Source organism: Felis catus, chromosome B3, assembly GCF_018350175.1.
Source record: "Felis catus isolate Fca126 chromosome B3, F.catus_Fca126_mat1.0, whole genome shotgun sequence".
Lineage (NCBI taxonomy): Eukaryota > Metazoa > Chordata > Mammalia > Carnivora > Felidae > Felis > Felis catus.
This window is the reverse complement of record NC_058373.1, coordinates 59241138-59264695: the sequence shown is the minus strand read 5'-3', so window position 1 is coordinate 59264695 and position 23558 is coordinate 59241138. Positions and strand designations below refer to the sequence as shown.

Here is a 23558-nt window from a genome sequence, read left to right as displayed (position 1 = left end):
TTCTGCAATATTCTGTCTCTAATATTCAGTCACTTTCTTGCTCCTCCATACTCACTTTTCCATGAAACTATCTTTTCTTGATTTCCTATCTTATCTTTTTCACTGAACTAAATTCTTACCTCAATTTATCAGAACATATACTTCTCTCATTCAAAATCCAATTTGGGGTGCCTGGGTGGTTCAGTCGGTTAAGCATCAGACTTTGGCTCAGGTCACGATCTCACGGTCCATGGGTTCGAGCCCTGCATCGGGCTCTGTGTGGACAGCTCAGAGCCTGGAACCTGCTTCAGATTCTGTGTCTCCCTCTCTTTCTGCCCCTCTCCCATTTGTGCTCTAAAAAATAAATAAACTTAAAAAAATAAAATCAAAATTCAAACTCAAGCCTCAAGCATGTAATCTTCATAAATTAGGCAGTCATGGGGCGCCTGGATGGCTCAGTCCCTTGAGCATCTGACTGTTGATTTCAGCTCAGGTCATAATTTCATGGGTTTGAGCCCTGCATCAGGCTCTGTGCTGACAGTGTTAAGCTTGCTTGGGATTCTCTCTCTCTCTGCCCCTCTCCTGCTCTCTCTCTCTCTTTTGCTCTCTCAATAAATAAACATTTTTTAAAAAATCAGGCAGTCACAAACTCAGATTCATCCAGATTCCCCAATGGGATTCACAAAGGTGTTACAGCTTTGTATAGAGTATGTCCTCAAAATTTTTTTAATTATTATTGCTGAGTTATTATCATTTATTAGATTTATATGGCACTTCTCCAAAATGGCTCACCAATCTTCCTAAGATCCAAGAAAAGGAAGTAAACAGTAATTCTCTCCCCAGTTGACAATTGGAATAAATAAGTAGTATGAATGGGCTCAAAGTTTCTCATGAAATCAGTTACTGTGTTAAAAACTAAAGGCCACAGACTTCAGACCTAGAGGGAACATCCACCATAACCTAACTGGTTCTACTTCAAGCTGCTTCTTCTCTTCCTTTTTTCCAGTTTTAACGGTATTGAAAAAAGCTAATTGCTCCAAAATTTAAACTTGATTTTAGGCAATTTGATGCTAGCTTAAGGTTCTCTGGCCTTTTGGAATGGAATATCCCTGGGAGAGCTAATACTTTAAACTCTCAATTTTACCTTCTGTAAAAGGAGTAAGTTTCGGCTCCTTTTGTGAGGACAAGTTTTGATAATGGATGAGAGAGAGGGCAATTAATGCATTAGCAGTGATGCCATCTCCTGGGAAGGAAGTGAGGAGAAAGGCCTTTAATAGAAAGACCAGAATCACGAAGACTAACTTTGTCTACTTCATCCTGGTTTTTTGTTTTTTGGGGTTTTTTTTTTTGTTTTTCTTTTTTTGTCTTGTTTTTTGTTAAGAGTAAGGTACTGTGTACCGTGAGAGCCAAAAGCACCCAACCTAGTCCTGGGTTCTAATAGAATGCAAAGCTCTAGGGGCAGAGATTCTCATCTTTTTTCTTCATTACTATTTCTGGCATCTAAAACATTATTTAGCACACACTATGTAAAAATATTTATTAAATGAGTGAGTGAACTTCTCAGAGAAAGTGATTAAGTAAAAAAGAGGGAGCAGGGGTGCCTGGGTGGCTCAGTAAGTTAAGCATCCGACTGTTGATTTCAGCTCAGGTCATGATCTCCTACTTCGTGAATTCCAGCCCTGTGTTGGGCTCTGCGCTGGCAGCATGGAGCCTGCTTGGGATTCTCTCCTCTCTCCTCTCTCCTCTCTCCTCTCTCCTCTCTCCTCTCTCCTCTCTCTCTCTCAAAATAAGTAAATAAACATTAAAAAAAGAAAGAAGGAGCACATTTCAAGGGAACATAATGTATAAATGCACAGTAGCAATGGTCCAGAGATGTACAGATAGTTCAGCATGGCTGGAGCATAGAACACCTATCAAGGAATATCAGAACATAATTATGGACAGATACAGAGGACTTCAATCATAAAGGGACCTACTGACCAGGCTAAGGAGTTTGGGCTTCATCATGACAAAAATGGAACCATTAAAGGAGTCCAAGAAGAAGAATGGCATGAGCATGTTGAGTTTTGGAAAGATTTCTCTGGCATCACTGTGCAGGTTAAACAGGAAAGACTGTCTAGAGGCAGGGAGACTAGGTAAGAGGCCACTGTAGTTTACTCAAAAAGAATGTTGTATCACTTATTTAATATATATGATGAGCGCGAATTCAATAGCAATTCAATGTTGAGGAATCACCACTTAAGAAATGCTAGAGTACCTGAATATTAGTATAAAAAATGTATTTGGATCCACACCTTGCTTATTAGCACATCTGTGTATCTTTATGATCGGATATTTTAAAAGACAAAGAAAATAAACCAGAAAATTAATCTTTTGTGGTAATTAAAAAATTATCTCAGAAAAAATGAGGGGCACTTGGGTGGCTCAGTTGGTTAAGTGTCCAACTCTTGGTTTTGACTAAGGTCATGATCTTGCGGTTCATGGGTTCGAGCCCTACATCAGGCTCTGCACTGACAGTGTGAAGCCTGCTTGGGATTCTCTCTCTCCCTCTCTCTCTCTCTGCCTTTCCCCTGCTCGCCCTCTCTTGAAATAAATAAATAAACTTTAAAAAATTATCTCAGAAAAAATAAGAGTATCAGTTTATTAAACTGCAATAAAAAAATACCAAAAGGAATACAACAAATTAGGAGAAAGTGATAAAAAGGTGCATTGTGCAAAATGTAAGTTTACAATTATGTAAGGGCAACATCAAAGGAGAGAAACTGAAAAAAGAGACACAAATAGGAAAGGAATCATAGGGAAAAATACACAGTTAAAAAATAAAGAAATTTAGTTTCGAGTACTACTGCTTAAAACATAAATTATAAAGTCTGATACTGCCTGGGCTGAACTTCGACCTAGTGACATTACTAGTTGATTCAGTCTTTCTGAAGAATAAGCAGTAATATGTAACAAGAACTATAAAACGGTTCATATTTTTTGACTCAATAATTCTAGCTGGATGAATGTAAAGAATGTAGTGAATGTGAAGAAATACTCAGTACCCTAAAAGGGAAAGAGGGAAGGAAGAAAAGAGGGAGGTTAGGAGTAAAGGAGGGAAGAAGGTAAGAAAATAATCTATATAGAGATGTTCTGAGATGTACTATTTAGAATAGTGGAAAACTGGAAATCATCCAAGTACTCCTCAGTAGAAGAATAGTTTTAAATTATGATATATCAGTAAGACAGGATTTGACACAGCAATTAAAAACACATCTGGTGACAAAGGAGAGCAATTAATTTGGGAAAATGTAAATAAAATTTTATTTTTTTGTATTCTCTTTTCTGTGAAGCCACTTATTTGTGAAAGGGGTACTTTTTCAGCTTGTCAGTGAGAATGTCAATGTGCATCAGAATCTAAAGCTCAATGAAATTAAGAAAGAGTAACTTACTATTTCATCCTGGTCTCTGGCTCTTTCATTCTTTCACAGAACAGGAAATGGATCTGACAAGACCGATTTTCAGAGTCATTTTGATTATTGCCTTAGTACCTGTGCTCCTGTAAGTGATACCAAGCTAGATGTTATATGATTTGTTGCAGTTTCTTACTAAATGCTGAGGTTAAGCTGATTTTTACGTTTCTTTGCTTTACCTCTGGGCCTTTGCAATTGAGGATAAAGCTTCAGCTCTAACTTCTGAGATCTTGAAATTCTTAGACGTAAGAAGGGAAAAACGTGGTCTGATGAATACTAACTACTTTTGACTTGACATTCAGATGAAATGAAAGCTCTTTTCTTACTTCTAAAGAAAAAAAAAGAAAGAATATGAAGGTGATAAAATCTCACTCTTTCTCATCAATCTTTAAAATTCCACCATCATTTTTATGACCTCTTTTGTGGAATAAAGCTCCCATCACCAATCCTAGCACAGAGATCCTTTTCTTGTCATTTAGAATGGACCCACAGCTGCACTACCATTGACTTTAGAGTAAGCACAACCTTAACAGTGAAGCCTAGCACATCTTGGCCTTTCCCGAGTGTATCTAAATGCAATAGAAAGCTTTTTTAAATGTAAGCAGTCTTATCAGTAAGTTCCATAAATTACCTTTCACTTGAAGAAATTCCCACAGAGTTGAAATCAGATGCTATCAAAAAACCAATATAAGTCAGGTCAGCCACTTCAGTGATTTTGGTGGGCAAATGTATCATAAGTACACCAAAGTCTCATTAAAAGTTCACCTCTCCGAACCTTCTTCCAAGTGGTAATCAGCACCAGGATCATTTTCTCCTTTTCTCTGATATGTATGTTATGATATTAAAAATGACACCAGCTTGAGTTATAAGAAAAAAAAAATTCAAGAAATATGGCTCCAACTGACAGCTTTGAAATCCAGGCTGAGTCCTTGAGATAATGGCATTTCCCTATGCTGGTACTACATTCGACAAATTTTTATTTAACCTTCTTCTTTGCCACAGAAATTACTTCAAATCAAACTTTATGATAAAAAACTAAAATGCATAAATACAATAGGCCTTAAAAATAATCTAAGCTCATATGTTGTCTATATTAGGACATGATGAGACTGAACACCACAGTTCTCAAGACAATGGTAGGTTTAAATGAGTGTCATACAGTTCCTAATAAAAGACGAGAGTCTAAAAAACACTTAACTTCTTTTCCCTCTACATGAACATGATCCTTTTATAAACCTTTGCAGGAACATTGCATCATCCTATTGACTAGGAACCACCTCCTTATTCTGAGTTGCACATTCCTGTCACTGCACTTCAAGGACTCTCACCTCTCCTTTCTCTTCTATACATTCTTTCCTCATTAGATTGTATCTAGTCCTTGGGGCACTTGGTTGGCATAGTCAGTGGAGCATGCGACTCTTGATCTTAGGGTCATGAGTTCGAGCCCCAGGTGGGTCCAGAGATTCCTTAAAAAAAAAGAAAAAGACCCTTTAAAAAAAGCCTATATCTCGTCCTCATCCTCTTTACCAGGGTATCACATTCTATCCTTATGTCTTGGGGCACCTTGGGGCACTTGTGTCTTGGGGGTGGCTGAGTCAGTTGAGCACCTGACTCTTGATCTAAGCTCAAGTCATGATCTCAGGGTCGTGAGTTCAAGCCCCACAGTGGGCTCTGCGCTGGGTGTGAAGCCTACTTTTTAAAAAAAGACACAAAAGCTACTTGGCAATGAGAAAGAATGAAATATGGCCTTTTGTAGCAACGTGGATGGAACTGGAGAGTGTTAAGCTAAGTGAAATAAGTCATACAGAGAAAGACAGATACCATATGTTTTCACTCTTATGTGGATCCTGAGAAACTTAACAGAAGACCATGGGGGAGGGGAAGGGGGAAAAAAAGTTACAGAGAGGGAAGGAGAAAAACCATAAGTGACTCTTAAAAATTGAGCGTAAACTGAGGGTTGATGGGGGGGGGGGAGGGTGGGAGGGAGGGGAAAGAAAAAAAAAGACACACACACACACAAAATTTAGGTGCCTACCCTTGTCTCTTAGCGGTCTCATATGCTATGTCTCTCCCAGTCTCAGCTGGCCAATCCTTCAACTTGCCATCACTTAAATCACTTTGGAAATCAGTCTTCCTCACAAAAACTTTCCCAAGCAACTGGAAGCAAAGAGAACAGTCCAGCCATTGGACTGTTAAACTAATAAACTTACCTTATACCAATCATTGGGTACCACTGCATTCATCATCAAAAATTCTTTAAGTAACTGTTTGATCCTAATGAGTTTTCATTCTTTGATTGTTCACTTTACATCACAAACATTCACAGAGGGGCACTCTCTTATATGAAGAACAGATCATGTTTCACACAGAGTTATTTAATAAATGCTTTTTTATTATGAAAGTCTTAAGAGAGATACATACCCAAATCCCAATCTGGAGTGTTCAGTGTTCATTCCAGAAACTGAAAAAACACTGACTAATCATCACCAACCCCTATTTCCATGGCTACCAAACAATCTCAACTTCATTGTTGTTGTATCTCTTCTTCCTCACTGATCCCCATTAATACAAACAACCCACCAGATGTCATTGTCATTCTAAGAGAACAAACTTTCAGTAGTATGAAGGAGGCAGCTAGAGGAATCTGGCTTTTCCATTATATCTCCATTTTTACTTACACTTCCACTTTTAATTATTTAATTTCTTCAGTAGCAGTGCCAAGGTAGAAGAAAAGGTAAAACTTCACGCCTCAAAGTACAGATGGATCCAGCAATCATATTTTAATAATTCTTCTAGAAACAAAGGGTAATTATCAAAAAATGCCCAAGATAGGTAACTATTTTTATGTCTGTATTATTTAGTACTATAAAGTCAAGAGACTAAGTTTCAAAAAGAAGTACCATTGAAAAAGGAACAGGATCATGAAGCTGATTAAGACATATTCTAGGCGTAAATCACTGGGATTACAACATTGGCATTCACTATTGAGTAGGTTAGGGGACTCCTAGCTATGTGCTTACTTAAGCAAACTGCTATCATTATCCAACTATTTAAAAGAAAATACTTGTACAACAAATAATATGACTACCTCTAGGACCTCTCCTACTACTCCCAACATCATTCTTTCTTTTTACTGAGAACAATAGGAATCAAATGGAATTAACTGAAGACTGAATTTTTTAGATCTTGACAACTGTGATGAGAGGGAGATGCGGAGTGCCAAAAACAAAAACAAAAACAAAAAAAAAACCCAAAAAGAAACAAACAAACAGGAAAAGGGCAAGGGCAACACAGAGCAGATAATGTGGTAACAAGTGTCTTAGTCTCAATGGGGATAGAAGGCATATTTATTGAAGGCATAATGTGTTACTTTTGAAGAAGAGAGGTAGTGTTAACCAAACAGCAGGTGGGAACGAAATGTTAGTGGAGGTCTAATGCTTTTAAAGAGACAGAAGTCAACAGGAATGGCCATAAAACATTTCTACATTATAAAACCTCAGGGGTCCCTGGCTGGCTCAGTCAGTTGAGCATGCGACTCCTGATCTCAAGGTCATGAGTTCAAGCCTCAGGTTGGCCATAGAGCTTACTTAAAAATAAATAAAATAAAATAAAAATAAAAATCTCAGGCAAGTCCTATTTTGAAAGAGATAGTAACACAAAAACTGAGACTAGAGGGTAACTTTAATCCAAGTAACCCTTAAGGATCAATGTCAATTATATCAGAAAAATGGGTAAGATGCTCTTATTTTTCCTGAGTCAAAAATGAACAGAGTTCCCTTGCTTACAGGTCATTTTAAAAGTCAGTTCAAGAAACTACATATAGTAAAAAAGAATTTTGTCTCTAAAGTCAAACTCCAATTTTTGTACACTTGTATAAGCATTTCATAAACCTGAAACCTGTTTTCTGATTTACTAGAAGTGAGACTCTACAACTTTAAGAAGCACTGTCCCAAAAATACAATAAGCAAAGGAATCACAAACATTATCCCCAGGGCTACAGAACTATAGCAACAACTTTGTGCTGTGACTGAATCCAGTGAGGAGTGAAAGCAATTCCTGTAATTGTGTCGTTACCCTGCCACCCATACCTCAAAGCCTTTTTTTTATTTAAAATAAACAAAAAGTGGAAGTAATCCTTAGAGATTCCCCGCAGTCCCTAGATGATGATATAACTCAATTTCTGCTTCAATATCCCATTAACTCCAAATAAGGAAAGACAACTCAAAATCATTTCCAAGGACATCAAGAGATACTGCAGGATAAGCTTTTAGAATGAAGCTCCTCACAATAATCCACACCACTAAAATAGACCTAAGCAGAGCCCAGAACAGAAGGAAGAATGGTTTCCTCTCTAATTTTCACAGCACTGTGCTTCTTCCAGCAGAGGAAGGTCAAGCTTTGACTTACAAGATTTCCCTAGGTTAGTGACTAGGCCACTTCTCATGGTGGACTTCTGACAAGGAACAAATGAGCCACGGGCAAAACAAATGTCTCAGCAAACTCTCTTTTTTCTTTTTAATTTTTTTTAATGTTTATTTTTGAGAGACAGAGAGAGACAGAGCATGAGTGGGGGGAGGGGCAGAGAGAGACACACACACACAGAATCTGAAGCAGGCTCCAGGCTCTGAGCTGTCAGGAAAGAGCCCCATGTGGGGCCTGAACCCACGAACTGTGAGATCATGACCTGAGCCGAAGTCGGACACTTCACTGACTGAGCCATCCAGGTGCCCCTCAGCAAATTCTTAGAATAGGTGTTCCGCAAGGAACTCCAGCTTGTGTTTTGCAGCCAATGACACTACCTCCAGAAGCATCTTCTGCCCTCTAAACCCACCACGCCTCAGCAGGTTGCTACCATTTGTCACCAATACCACATCTGTGCCCCACCCCCCCATGCAAGGTGAGACCCACGAAAGCCTGGCATCCCCATCGATCCCTGGGGGAAACAGGACTTGCCCACTGGACTGGAACAGCTCTGCTTCACCTCGGTAGCTTTCTTTCCCACATGGGCAATGCAGATTAGATCCCTTGCCCAGGGCCCTGACTACCTCTTTTGCTAGAAGATTATACCTCAGAGTTGCTACTCCAAGATAGTTTACAAATGAGACTTAGATACTATAAAGGAAAAGCTGTTCTTGGGTGACTCTGGGCAAATAAAGAGAAAAAGGATAAGTCCACCACAGTCCAGGCAAAGTGAAACCTGTTCAAAGTTTTAGAAAATGACCCTAGAATAAATCTTTCTGTAATATGCATTATTTGTTAGAAGTGTGAAGCCCGGGAAATTTGTAAGCTTAGCACTTCAGAAAAATACATATTTTTTTCTAAACTTTAAATAGCTACACAAGTTATAAGAGAGCAACAGATTTACAGCTATATGGATCAACTGAGGATGAACTAATAGGGAGAGAATATAGCATTTCTTGGGTACTTTTTCATTATTAGAACTTCGAAGCACTGGATACACAGATTTACAAATTTACTTACAACCCTGACTTAGGCAAGCAGAAACCAGCTTGACATAAACTAATTGTTTTAACAGTAAAAAGAAATTCTTATTTCTATGCTATAAATGTTATAGTAATATCACTGACCAGAACATACATACATACACACACACACGCACACACGCACACACACACACACACACACACACACACACACACACACACACACACACGGCTTTGTTTCCTTGGCACGGATGACCTCTACTGACCAAAGGATAAATCCAAGCCAGTTTGACTCTTTTAGGTATCCAAATTTTTTGTCAGAAGTCTAATCAAAAACCTATTATGTATTTAACCCCTCAACTACCATTCATAAAGTCTATAAACCTTACTACATTGCCAAGATAGTTCTATCTACTTTCATTCAAATGGATATGAAAGAGTAATTATTAACTATCCTAGTAAGGAATCTTTAAAATCACTTAATAAAAAAATAATGCTTTTAGGGAAGCTGACAATGAAAAAATAAAGAAGGGAATTGCTAAACAGGACTTAATTCTGACAAGAAAGAATAGATTGGTGATGTAAAAAAATGACAAAAATCTTCAAGGAAGCCATCTATGTTAAAGTATCTAATCACCAAATAAGATAATTCTGGTTGTATTAGACATACAGGTTAAAGTTAAAGAAAATAGATTACCAAAACTTCAGAGGTAAATTAGATATAAGCCAATGTTCAGAGATCGTGAAAGAACAACTTCGGGGGCGCCTGGGTGGCTCAGTTGGTTAAGCGGATGACTTCGGCTCAGGTCATGATCTCGCGGTCTGTGAGTTCGAGCCCTGTGTCGGGCTCTGTGCTGACAGCTCAGAGCCTGGAGCCTGTTTCAGATTCTGTGTCTCCCTCTCTCTGACCCTCCCCCATTCATGCTCTGTCTCTCTTTGTCTCAAAAATAAATAAACATTAAAAAAATTTAAAAAAAAATTAAAAAAAAAAAAAAAAGAAAAAACAACTTTGAAGTCCCAGAAGACTTTTCAGCAAAATTCAAGCAAAAGTTTCAACTATACAATCACTAACATAAGGGGGAGATCTCAAAGTTGACATGTATTGTCAAGAAACCCTGTGAAGCACCTAAACACTAAAGAACGTGTTCAAACAAGAAACCCTATGAAGCACCTAAAGGACGTATTCAAAACATACAAGAAAAAAAAATCACATGGCCAAGGTCAAACAGACACAAGACTGGCAAATATTTATAAAAAGAATGTTTGGAAGGTAAAGGCGCAAAATGAGCTTATGTTCACACTCATGGAGGGCAATAGTAGGAGCTCTTCTTAGATGAATAGAAGTGGGGAGAATCAAGAAAGGCAAGGACTACTGTATGAGGCAGAGAAAAAAGCACTCAGTTTCATCTCTTTCTTTATCCAGATTGAAATTCAACTTGACAAGGACAGAAAAACCTTGATTAGAAATAAGTAAGGCAAACAAAAGAAATAAATTCCATGTATGTAGTAAGGGACCACTTAAATTAATTCACTTATTGAGCACCTACTATGTCCCAGGTTCTGTTCCAGGCCCTGAGCATGTAACAGTGAACAAAGATGACAAAATCTGTGGTTTCATCATGCTTCCATTCTACTGGAGTCGACAGACAATAAACAAATAAATATAGAATACTCATTAGTGACAATACTTAGAAGAAAAATAAAGCAAGATAAGAGGATAGAGAGGTACTATTTAGATAATCAGTGAAGGTGTTTGTGAGAAGGCATTTAAGCAGTGACTTTAAGCAGTGAAAGAAAAGCCCTACAGGCTAAAGCAACGACAAATGCAGGGTCCTGAGAGGACAGAATGTTTAAGTTGATGGGTAAGCAAGAAGGCAACTGTGCCTAGAATGGTGGGAACAGGGAAAGAGCAACAAGAAATGAAATTGGAAAGATGAACCAACTATAGAGGACTTTATGCTGCCTGAGGGGGAAACCCTTTGGAGTGTTAGAGCAAAGCAGATATGGGATCTGACTTGTACTTTGAAATTATCACTCAGGCCACTGTAGAAAGGGAATATTGAGGAATAAGCATGAAAAGTAAACAAACTAGGATGCTCTTGGAACACCAGGACAGGGATGATGGTGGCTATAAGAGTTGGAAGTCCCCAAGTCTATATAAGCTACATCTCAGAGTACCTAAAAAATGTACAGATGTGTTATTCACACAACCACTCTCAATCATTTTTTATATCTCACAAAAAACAAGAGTGGTGCCAGAAACCGAGAAATAAGCGTTTTCCCAGTTTTCACAAACGGAGGAGAGGAAAGGCAGATTCCATACTCTAGGAGTCAAAACAAGCCTCCTATGAAAAAACAAGCCTGACTGGTTTTATTTCCTCTAAGAAACCATCAAATACTTCCATTTTTTCATATTTCTTTCCAGTACTTATTCTCCACATATTTAATTTTTCAAAGTTGTAATTATAACATAGATACATTTTTTTTAACATTTTTATTTATTTTTGAGACAGAGAGAGACAGAGCATGAATGGGGGAGGGGCAGAGAGAGAAGGAGACACAGAATCGGAAGCAGGCTCCAGGCTCTGAGCCACCAGCCCAGAGCCCAACGCGGGGCTCGAACTCACGGACCGTGAGATCGTGACCTGAGCTGAAGTCGGACGCTCAACCGACTGAGCCACCCAGGCGCCCCGTAACATAGATACATTTTTATTGGCTACCTATTTTAGATTGCTCTGTATTATAAGCATTACTCTGTGTTGTGATTCTGGCATAATTTTTTTTCCATTTATTTATTTTTATATATGAAATTTATTGTCAAATTGGTTTCCATACAACACCCAGTGCTCATCCCAAAAGGTGCCCTCTTCAATACCCATCACCCACCCTCTCCTCCCTCCCACCCCCCATCAACCCTCAGTTTGTTCTCAGTTTTTAACAGTCTCTTTCTGGCATAATTTTTTAAGTAACTGCAAATGAAAAGAAACAATAAGACAAGTTTGTAGAGGAGGAATGGAATTTCAGGATATTTCTGCTTATTTCCTGGAGTCACAATACACAATACAAATGTAGTTCAGATAAGTTTGGGATGGCAACGATGTTATGCCAGGAAAATAATGAAAAAGAACATTTCTTATCAATATCTCTTTAATTTTTTTAAATGTTTATTCATTTTTTTTGGAAAGACAAAGAGAGACAGAGCACAAGCAGGGGTGGGACGGAGAGGGGGATACAGAATCTGAAGCAGGCTCCACGGTCTGAGCCATCAGCACAGAGCCCGACGCGGGGCTCAAACTCACAAACTGTGAGATCATGTCCTGAGCCGAAGTCGGAAGCTCAACCGACTGAGCCACCCAAGCACCCCTCAGTATCTCTTTTAATAAAAACAGTATCAGAAATTTGAGAGCCCTTTCACAAAGATGGCTAGAAAAAATATTTTTCTTCTATAAATTCTAGGAAAGAGCTTTATTTCTTTATATATGTAACTAGCAAACTAGCTGTGATAAAATGTAAGTAGGAAGATGAGGGAGAATAAGATTTATTTGTAGCTAGCTGGTGTTTTCTACTTTGTAGTTATATAATTCATCACAGTCTTCAAAGAGCATAACACTTCATTACTTCCAGTGTTAGAAAAATGTATTACATCTTCTAAATTTTCTTAAACCAATCAGTTTGCTTTGGAATCTTAAATATATACTATCCTTTTTCTTCTTGGGGGTAACAGATACCATTTTATTTCTGTTTTACAATCCAGACAATGGTGCAAATCAACATAAATTTCACATGTTGAGGATCTAAAAGAAACTATTTGAAATTGAAAAACGTAACAATATAAGTGACAGTTCTAGATAAGATGACTGCGTAAGTTCACAGTTTGAGCCCACACCCCTCCCCCTACTCCTGCACTACTCATGTAATCATGATAGACAAAAAATAAAAAGGAAAAAAGGCAAAATCCTAGCTGGTGTATTAGCCAGGATTCACTTGCAGGTATAAAAATCCTCTAGTATTTCAAGCGGAATCAGAATTAACACTGAAGTGCTAACATTTAGACGCCAGCAAAATAGTTGGAAGAGTTGGAAGACCTGGCTCTATGCTAAACCTTCAGAACAAGTCTCAGAATCCATATAGAACTGGCCTGCCAAGGGAACAGCCACCTCTGCCACCGTCAGAAAGTGAAAGAAGCACAGCACTGCTCTGCTAAGAGCTGGACACAATCATAATTCCTTAGCCACATCCAGGAATCAGGCAGCCACCAATGTGATTGTTGGTTCTAAAAACACAATGTCTGGGATGCCTGGATGGCTCAGTTGGTTAAGTGTCTGACTTAGGCTCAGGTCATGGTCTTATGGTCTGTGAGTTCAAGCCCCACATTGAGCTCACTCCCGTCAGTGCAGAGCGCACTCTGGACCCTCTGTTTCCCTCTCTCTACCTCTCTCCTGCTAGCTCTTGCTCTCTCTCTCTCTCAAAAACGAATAAAAACATTCAAAAAATAAATAAAATAAAAAATAAAACACAATGTCTTAGCTCCAGTTGCAGATCAGGAAGTTGCTGCCAGAATTGTTGGCTTCAGGGGACACAGCCCAAGGCTACGACCTGGGGATCAGAAACAGCTGCAAACTCTAAGCCACTGGACCTGCTCCAGCAAAACTAATGCCATGTGTACTGAACCCTATCCCCACTGAACTCAGTTCTGAATTCAAGTCTCATAGAAGTGAATGTGATTACTACAATCTGAACTACATCAGGAACCCTAGATGGAAGGAAGACTATGTAGTAATTTTTACTTTCCAGTTCATGTAGTAAAAGAAGGAATACTAGAAGGAAGTTGAAACAGATGCTGAGTTATCCTACAGTCATATCCAGGAAGATGACAATAAATTATATGAATTCTATTGTTATACATTAGTTATAATAAATATTCCCAAGGACTATAGATAGAACAGAAACACAAAGCAGTGAGTAAAGCTTAATGGACTCCAAGTCTGGAAGCAAGCAAAGAAGGCCAGGAATTCAGCTTCTGTAGGTTAATGAGAATTACAATTGCCTCACTTAAGGCATGTAATTGGAGCCAGCACATTGCTTTAAACCAGGGAGTGGGCAGAACTCCAAAAATGAGACTAAAAAAAGCAGTTTATGTGAAGTTGTACAACAAAAGAGGCAGGAGAGGCCAGGACCCAAGCGAGCCACTTGCTAGATCAATGGCTGGATGTACATTATCACCATTATCATGAAGATCAGGAATCCTGAATTTCCTGTGGAACCAAATAGAGGCAATCATAAAACTGCTAGGCAAAGTGGGGTGAGGTGAAATGGATAGTGACTCTCACTTAAGCTCTCAAAACAAAATTCCAATATACATAAAATAAACACCACAATGAGCAACAATATCAACCACTGAGAGATTAACCCACTCAAGACATATGGAAATATTAGAACCATCTGAAAGTGACCTCAAACCAAATATGTCTAGAATCCTCAAAGAGATAAAGAAAGGAAAAACAGCCATAAAAACACAGACATTCAAAGTGTAATCTCAGTACTAATCAAGATAAATACAAATAAATCCACACCTGCACTTGTCATTGTGAAGCTGCAGAACATTAAGGCACCATAAAGAAGTATTATCTACCTAAAGGGGCACATGGGTGGTTTAGTCAGTTGAGCGTCCAACTCTTGATTTTGGCTGAGGTCATGATCCCAGGGTCATGGGATCAAGTGTCAACCTCCACACTAAGCGTGGAGCCTACTTAAGATTCTCTCCCTCCCTCCACCCATACCTCTCCCCCACGCACACTCATTTTCTTTCTCTCTCTCAAATTAAAAAAAAAAAAAGTATTATCTACTTAAAAAAGAAAAGACTGACAGCAGACACTTCATCAGCAATAAAAGATGCCTTGAAGATAATGGAGCTATATAACAAAATGTTAGAAACAAAAGAACTGCCAAGCCAGAATTCAATGCCCAGCTATGCTATCATAAATAATGAGGACAAAATAAAGACACAATGAGTGTTCCACTAACAGATTCTCACTAAAGAACTGATATATCTTAGGAGGTACTTTAGAAAGGAGATCCTGGGGCGCCTGGGTGGCGCAGTCGGTTAAGCGTCCGACTTCAGCCAGGTCACGATCTCGAGGTCCGTGAGTTTGAGCCCCGCGTCAGGCTCTGGGCTGATGGCTCGGAGCCTGGAGCCTGTTTCCGATTCTGTGTCTCCCTCTCTCTCTGCCCCTCCCCCGTTCATGCTCTGTTTCTCTCTGTCCCAAAAATAAATAAAAAACATTGAAAAAAAATTAAAAAAAAAAAAAAAGGAGATCCCAAAGAAGAAAGCAAAATATCCTGGTGGTCCCACAAATAGATAAAGTATATTATCAAATGTTCCTAATTGCAGATTACAAAAAATTATGAATTTTTCATAATTAAAAGTGGTAACATAAATGAAAACATTATGCTACATGAAAGAAGCCAGTAACAAAACCATATATTGTTCATTCCATTTATATGAAATGTTCAAAAAGGGCAAATCTAAAGAGACAGAAAGTAAACTGGTGACTGCCTAAGACTGGGGAACACGGGAGGGAATGGGAAGGAGGCCAAACAAGAATCCTGGGTACAGGATTGCCTTAAAGGGGGACAAAAGTGTCTAAAATTAGAGAGGGGTGATGGGTGCACAGCCCTGTGAATAAAATAAAAAATACTCAATTGTATACTTTAAATGGGTGAATTGTAAACTATGTGAATTCTATCTTAATGAGCAGTTTTTAAAAGTGGAATTGGAAAGAAAGAAGATGTTTGTATACATTTAAAATCCTTTTAACTTGGATACAAAATTTTGTAGTTATGTGTGAGTGTTAAAAACATAGGAATAACCATTACAAGAACAGAAATGTTATCTATGCTTCTAAAATCAGTAGAGGAACATAAAAGATGATACTAATAATTTTGTCAATCTAAATCACAATAGTAATATTAAAGAAATCAAGAAGGGAAAATACACAAGAAAATGGCAAAAATGAGTTCAAATCTCTCTCTCTCTCTCTCTCTCTCTCTCTCTCTCCACACACACACACACATACACACACACACACACACACACACACACACACACTTGTCTATTAAAAGACAGTCTAACAAGACTAGGTTAACAAAACGCAACTTGAGACACATCTAAAGCAAAATGATCTGGGTGCTGGGTGGCTCAGTTGGTTAAACATATGACTCTTGATTTCAGCTCAGGTCATGATCTCACAGTTGTGAGATGGACCCCCACATCGGGCTCCACACTGGGCATGGAGCCTACTTAAGATTCTCTCTCTGCCTCTCTCAAAAAAAATAAAGAAAATGATCCAGAAAATTTGACAATATAGTAAACAAATATATTTTATCAAAATTAAACAAAGAGGGGCACCTGGGTGGCTTAGTCAGTTAGGCATCTAACTCTTGATTTTGGCTCAGGTCATGAACTCACAGTCTTGAAATCTAGCCCTGTTGTACAACATGCTCTGTGCTGACAGGGTGGAGGCTGCTAGGGATTCTCTCTCTCCCTCTCTCTGCCCCTTTCCCACTCGTGCTCACTCTCTCTTGGTCTCTCTCAAAAATAAACATTTTTAAAAATTAAGGGGTGCCTGGGTGGCTCAGTCGGTTAAGCATCCGACTTCAGCTCAGTTCATGATCTCATGGCCCGTGGGTTCGAGCCCCACGTTGGGCTCTGTGCTGACAGCTTGGAGCCTGGAGCCTGTTTCAGATTCTGTGTCTCCCTCTCTCTCTCTCTGACCCTCCCCCGTTCATACTCTGTCTCTCTCTGTCTCAAAAATAAACATTAAAAAAATTTTTTTTAATTAAACAAAGAAAAGCTGGTAAAGCAATATGAACAACAAAACAGAACTTAGGATATAAAACAGAAATAGGAGCAAAATATGGTATTACATAATGATAAAAAGAGCACTCTACAAAGAAGATATAATAATCTTATACAACAAATATAGGCTATCAACTGTATAGGAAGCACAACCAGATACAATTAACAAGGAGAAGCAAACAAAACTATAATTGTGAGATTGTAAAACTACAGGAGATTTTAACACTCTGATATCAGAACTGCTGATCAAGCAGACAAAAATTCCCTAAGGAGATAGCAAATTCGAATACAATAGTAAGTTTGATCTTATACACAACACAGACACACACACACACACCACATTCTCATATAAAACCCTGTACCAAACAGAAAAGAATGTACAGTGGTTTTAGGCACACAAAGACATTCATAAAAATTTACTACATATTAGGTCCCAGGGGTAGCATCAACTAATTTCTGAAACCAAATCTCATCCAACCACATTCTTTAAGCACAATGCAATTAGAAATCAATAATAAAAAGTAAAAATAAAACCAACAAAACTATGTTTGGAAAATTTTAAATGAACTCAAAAGTAACTCAAGATAAAATCAAAATAGAAATTATGAAATACCAGAGCTGAACAATAAAGAAAGTACCATTTATCAAATCTTGTAAAAATGCAGCTAAAAGGGTAAAGAGAGATACGCAAGAATAGAATAACGATGTACACTATCAGCACTTCTAGTCAACACTGTTTTAGAGGTCCCAGACAGTACAATGAATGGTATAAGAAAAAACATATAAAATAAAAAGCAAATATCAAAACATTAACATCATTCGCATGTTATCATTACTTTCATTAAAAAAATCTAAGAGAACCTATAATTAGAATACAGAGAATTCAGAAAGGTTGCTGAATATAATATCAACTTACAAATATTGGCGGTATTCTTATATTCCAGTAGTAACCAATATGAAAATGTAATTTTAAAAAAGAAACCATTTGCAATAGCAATAAACACTATAGGGCAACTGGAAATAAATCCAATAAATTATGTGTAAGACTCTACCAGAGGAAAGCATAAATTGTATTAAAAACTCAAAGAAGAACTAAATAGAGAGAAATATATTCTTAAATAGGAAGACTTGATAGAATAATTGTACCAATTCTCTCCAAACTACTTTATAAAAAAACCAACACAATGCTAACAAATGTTCTACAGGGAATTTTTATGGAACTTAACAAACTGATTCTAAAATTCACATAGAAGAAGAAAGAGCCAAAAGAAGCCAAGATGATTTTGGAAAAAAAAATGTAAAATAATTAAAATAGTGTGATTTTTAGCTCAGGGATAGACAAACCAAGGGAGCATAATAGAGAACTCAGAGACAGCCAGGTGTATCTACAGAAAATTGATATTAGACAGTGGAGACATTCCAAATCAAGGCTGGAAATAGTGTATTTAATAAAAGGTGTTGGGATAATCGGCTATGCACATGGCAAATCATATCTCCACCATAGAGCCAAACAAAATTGATGGAACCAAAGTAAAAAAAAACAAAAAACAAAAAAACAAAACCCTAAATGTGAAAAGCAAAACTAGAAATTTCCAAAAGAATTATAACATTGTGGTTCCTTTGACCTTCTTTCTGGATTTAGTTTCTAGATTCCAAACAATCCTAGCTGTTCTCCTCAAGGACACCCTGTACTCAGAACTGAATCTCTTTATAATTTGGAAGCTGCAAGCTGCAGAGTAAAGTGGGAACATGACTTTCTTGGTGCTGTTATTAGACTTCTGGTAGCACAGCTTACCTAAGACCACACTAGCTCTATTTCTTCACTACAAAATAGGACTGATGCACACTGCACTATCTATTAGACACCTACATCATTTTTTACATGTGCTACACTTAAGCCAAGTCTCTCACATTTGGGGCTCAATTGTATAGGGTTTTTTTGTTTCCTCCATGTACAAAGCCTTATTCTTACATCTATTTAATGACATCATTAAACTAGGCCAGGTGTCTTTGTCTGTGGTGACTTTTTCAATATCTTCCTATGTCATCAAATGTATTCATTATCCTTTTCTACACTAGGTCATTCACAAAATCAGTAAGCATGCCTTCTACAGGAGTCATCCAAGAATTGAAAAAAAAATAACAACATTGATGGAGAAATTCTAACAGGGTAATGCTAGAGGTATAACACAAAATTTCCTGCATTGATTCACTAATACTCATCCACTTAACTGTATTAGTAATTGGTCCCTATTTTTCCCCTGGCCTTCAAAAATACTATGACATGTGGTCAAATGTCCTCCTGAGTTTTGGCTAAGCTCTTCTTATTGCATTTCCATGATCAGTCAATCTACTAAACATGCCAAGAAGTGAGGTGAGTGTGACATAACTTGGATTTAGTGAACCCACAGTGGTAGCCTCAAATAACTTGGGCTTCTACTTTTAGATCATTTATTAATTTATTAAGGTTATAAAATCACTTATTAATAATTTAAAGTATATTAGAAATTAACATAAATTATCAAAGACTAAATTATGATGACTCCACACATTCATAACATAATTATTATAATCTCTGTGGGGGATATATAATTATGAAAAACAAATCTATCTCCATGATGCGTAGGCCAGAAAATTTCTTTAAAATCTAGCATTCACAGAAGAGAGCAAGTAACTCTAAGAAACAGCCCCCCCCCCCTTGGGGTGGGGGAAGAGTTTGGAGAGGGTGATAAATGTATAAGGATAATTTGTGTTAATAAGAATTACTCTATTTAAATTAGGAGAAGGAGTACCAGACACAAGTGGACAAATTCTGTACTTCTTTCTAAGGGGAGAGTAAACAACATGTCCCAGTTCCAGATCCAGATAAGAGTTAGAAAACTCTGCTCCAGGATAACAGGGGTGCCCCACCTGAACACAAAGAATGTACCACACGCAGTGCAGCCCAAACACTGAAACTGGAGATTAGAAAATATTCTGCCATCCTCACAGAGCCAGCTTTGAAACTCTTCCTCATATGATCCTCCTGTTCAATTCCCACATGAAACCTCTCAGAAATCTACCTCCATCTATAGCTTTCTTTTTTATTTAAAAAAAAAATTTTTTTTAACGTTTATTTATTTTTGGGACAGAGAGAGACAGAGCATGAACGGGGGAGGGGCAGAGAGAGGGGGAGACACAGAATCGGAAACAGGCTCCAGGCTCCGAGCCATCAGCCCAGAGCCTGACGCGGGGCTCGAACTCACGGACTGCGAGATCGTGACCTGGATGAAGTCGGACGCTTAACCGACTGCGCCACCCAGGCGCCCCCATCTATAGCTTTCTTAATGTCCCCAAAACGCAGACTGTTCACTCTGGGAATGAGAGATCAGCTGCCTGTAAAGATACTGTATATACAGAGATGGACCCAGGGTCAAGAATTTTCACTAACCACAAAGGACCATGAGCTAGAATAAATATTTTGCTACTTAAGGCACCTTTCCAAGGGTTTGATTAGTAAGATATTATTAGAGAATTATTAGAGAATAAGCAAGACATTATTATTAGATGTATTATTAGAAAGCTATTAACTACAAAAACCATTTCTGGAGACAAAGAAATGTATTTCCCAACAAACTATACTAGAGGGATCAGACTGTAATACTGGATAGTAGACAATATTATCTTTGCCTGAAGCTCTTTTTTTTTTTTTTAAGTTTGTTTATTTATTTTGAGAGAGGGAAAGACAGCGTGTGTGAAGGGCAGAGAGAGAGAGAAAGAGAGAGAGAGAGAGAGAGAGAGAGAGAGAGAGAGAGAGAGAGAGAGAGACCGAAGCAGGCTCTACACTGTCAGCATGGAGCCTATAGTGGGGCTCACGAACTAGGAAATCATGACCTGAGCCAAAATCAAGAGTTAGAAACTTAACCTACTGAGCCACCCAGGTGGCCCTGAAGCTTTCACTTGACTGTAAGTGAGAAATGGAAGTACAGAATTCCTAAAAGCTAAAAACTATAACCAGCTGCTTTGCGTGACTATGAAAGTTCACCAGAGTCTAGTAGCGTCTAATAGACAATTTTTTTATTTTGTCTGCTTTTCTGTAGCCAGTTCCCTTCCATCATCAGCTAAGCAAAGATAACTGAATCATCCAGATGTTATGATTATCATTAGATACCTGTATTTCTTAGAGCTATCAGTAGAATCTGAAAGCTGAAAGACATGCTAGAAGGCAACTAATGTAACCACCTAATCTTTACAGAGGGAAAAACAGACCCAAAGAGTTCAAGAGCCCAAAGTCTCATGATCAGTTAGTAATGAAGTGGAACTAGAACCCAGATCATGAGGGTCCACTTTTACAGGTATAATCTTGGTCTTCCAGTCTCACTCTTCTGAGTAGGGTATTATTTTCATCCTGTTTAAGCATTATTGACCATCAATGGGACACTGCAATGACATTTGACAAAAGCCTTACAACTCTAGAAAGGTGCAGAATACATTGTGCTTGTATCAAACAGTATTTTGGAACTCGAAGAGTCTTTAGAGACTATCCCTCCATATCTCTGAATCTTATGCATGAACAAACAGAGCTTAAGGGGTTTGCACAAGCTCCCAGTGTGGAGTGCAAAGTCAAAATTAACAACTGACTGCCAGTGGTCTTCACATTTCATTGTAGGGCCTCTCTTTTCCTCTTTTCTAAAAAAACTAGAAACAAAATACAAAATACAAAGAAAAAAAAAGCTTCTGCTTAAGAACAAGAATTTTGTAAAGTGAGGCTATCTGTAGAGTAGGTACAGGTACACCCCAGAGGTACCACAGGTTTGGTTCCACACCACCATAACAAAGTGAATATCACAATAAAGTGAGTCAAATGAATTTTTTGGTTTCCCAGTGCATATAAAAGTTATGTTTACACTATACTGTGACCTAATAAGTGTGTTATAATGTTATGTCTAAAAAAAACAATGTGCTGGGGCGTCTGGGTGGCTCAGGCAGTTGAGCATCTGACTTCGGCTCAAGGCATCTCACGGTTCATGAGTTTCAGCTCCACATTGGCCTTTCTCTGCTGTCAGCACAGAGCTTGCTTCTGATCCTCTGTCCCCCTCTCTCTCTGCCCCTCCCCCGCTTGTGCTGTCACAAAAATAAACATTAAAAAAAGCAATGTGCATACTTTAAAACATACTTTATTGTTTAAAAGTGCTAAGCATCATCTGAATATTAAGTGAACTGTAATCACTGATCACCACAACAAATACACTAATAATGAAAAACTTGGAAATATTGTAAGAGTTACCCAAATGTGATGCAAAGACACAAAGGGAGCAAATGCTTTTGGAAAAATGGCACCAATAGAATTGTTCGATGTGAGGTTGCCATCAATCTTCAATTTGTTAAAACACAACAACAAAACACTATCTCTGAAGCACAATAAAACAAGGTATGCCTGTGTTATTTTTATCAACATTTCTTTTTTTCCAGTAAAACACAGCTGGAAAAGGAACTTATAAATAAATAAGGCCCACTCTGCCTCTGATTCTATCAGCCTGTGGGCTGACTGCTCCCTGCCTATTTCTCATCCACTAGACATGGCCAGCGGTTGAGGCCAAGACACAGGACAGGGAAAGGCCTGGCAATGAATCAGTGAGCATAGAAACGAATGTGCTTAGGTGTGTTCACTCACTTCACTCACTGGACTTCATGTGATGCAAGGCTTTAAGCTATAGAGTGTCCTGGGACCAGAGGACTTTGTGGTTCAAGAATTCCAAAGAATCCTAGACTTCTAACAACTTCTCTTCACAGAGACATCTTTAGCTAAGTGGTTTCTGGGTACTAGCTTGAAAAGCTAACCACCATATTGCTTATTTATTTCAAACACATCTTCCCATAAATAACAGACATTTGAATGCTCACACAACTCATAAATATGCCAGTTATATTTAAGACATTCTATTCATTTTCTCCAAACAAAATCCTTCTAGAAGGTAGAACTTGCAACAGAGTGAGTCAAGTCTATAGGACATCCAAACCTTCTAAACTATGAAAAGACTGAGGAAGCCCATACTTGTTCCCTTACTGTGGCATGCTGCGAAGAAAGCTAGTTTCCAATGCAGCATTGGTATGGGAGGCAGGACAGAAAAGACCTGGTTGAAACCTGGCCAGAATCACACCATCACAGAATTATTATTGAATTTATACTGATAAATTGTTCTGGAGGTAGAAAGCTCTTACTCTTCTCAGTTTACTAAGATTTAAAATTAAAATTTCTGGTGTGGAAACCCAGGAAGATATTTAAAGTGTCGTAGTCTACTTCCCCATTTCTGCTGCTTCACTACTGATTCTGTTTGACAGACCTACCTATGAAGGCCTCCTGCAAACAGTTGTCCTGCGGACCTAATACTCCAGGCCATCAGAGAGCTGGCAGATAGTAAAGCTGTACAGAACTGAATGCACCCGCTACTCACCGTAGGCCATGGTGGGAATGGGAAATGCTCATTTGTTAGGGCACCATCAACTTGGTGTAGCATTAACACTTAACTCTGTGAAGTCCAGCATCTCTTTAAAATCACTGTTCCAGTTAATGTATTACTTTTCTCTAATCTACCAGGGATGAGTTGCTGGTGTTAATAAGATATTTTAGGGGTTTTGGCTCTTAAAAGGTAAATGGAAACTTAGATGAAATATACATTACAAAATAGTAAATTTGGAGTAAAATCCATTACAGTGTAAAACTTATCTGAACAGGACTCTAAGAAACCCAGCCCTAGACTGCTATTGAGTCTGGAATTTGTTAGCATATTACTTTTGGTTACAATTCTGATTGCACACTAGAAGTCCAATTATGTTTAATATGCA

General features: G+C 38.2%; 1 protein-coding gene across 9 annotated transcripts in view; it reads right to left on the bottom strand.

Moving 5' to 3' along the window:
• The window catches only part of FRMD5 (FERM domain containing 5), a 316870-nt gene that overhangs the window by 239935 nt on the left and 53377 nt on the right, over positions 1-23558 (bottom strand). Inside the window, exons 1-4 of one of the 9 annotated variants that reach the window (XM_045059419.1) lie at positions 6110-6124; positions 5467-5588; positions 3611-4897; positions 3411-3517 (exon numbers count right to left, since the gene is read on the bottom strand). The exons of 7 other annotated variants lie outside the window; for them this stretch is intronic. The gene's annotated coding sequence lies outside the window, so the exon portion shown is untranslated. Of the gene's footprint in view, positions 1-3410; positions 3518-3610; positions 4948-5466; positions 5589-6109; positions 6125-23558 lie in introns of those variants that run through there. One more of the 9 variants, XM_045059420.1, reaches the window with a different exon arrangement.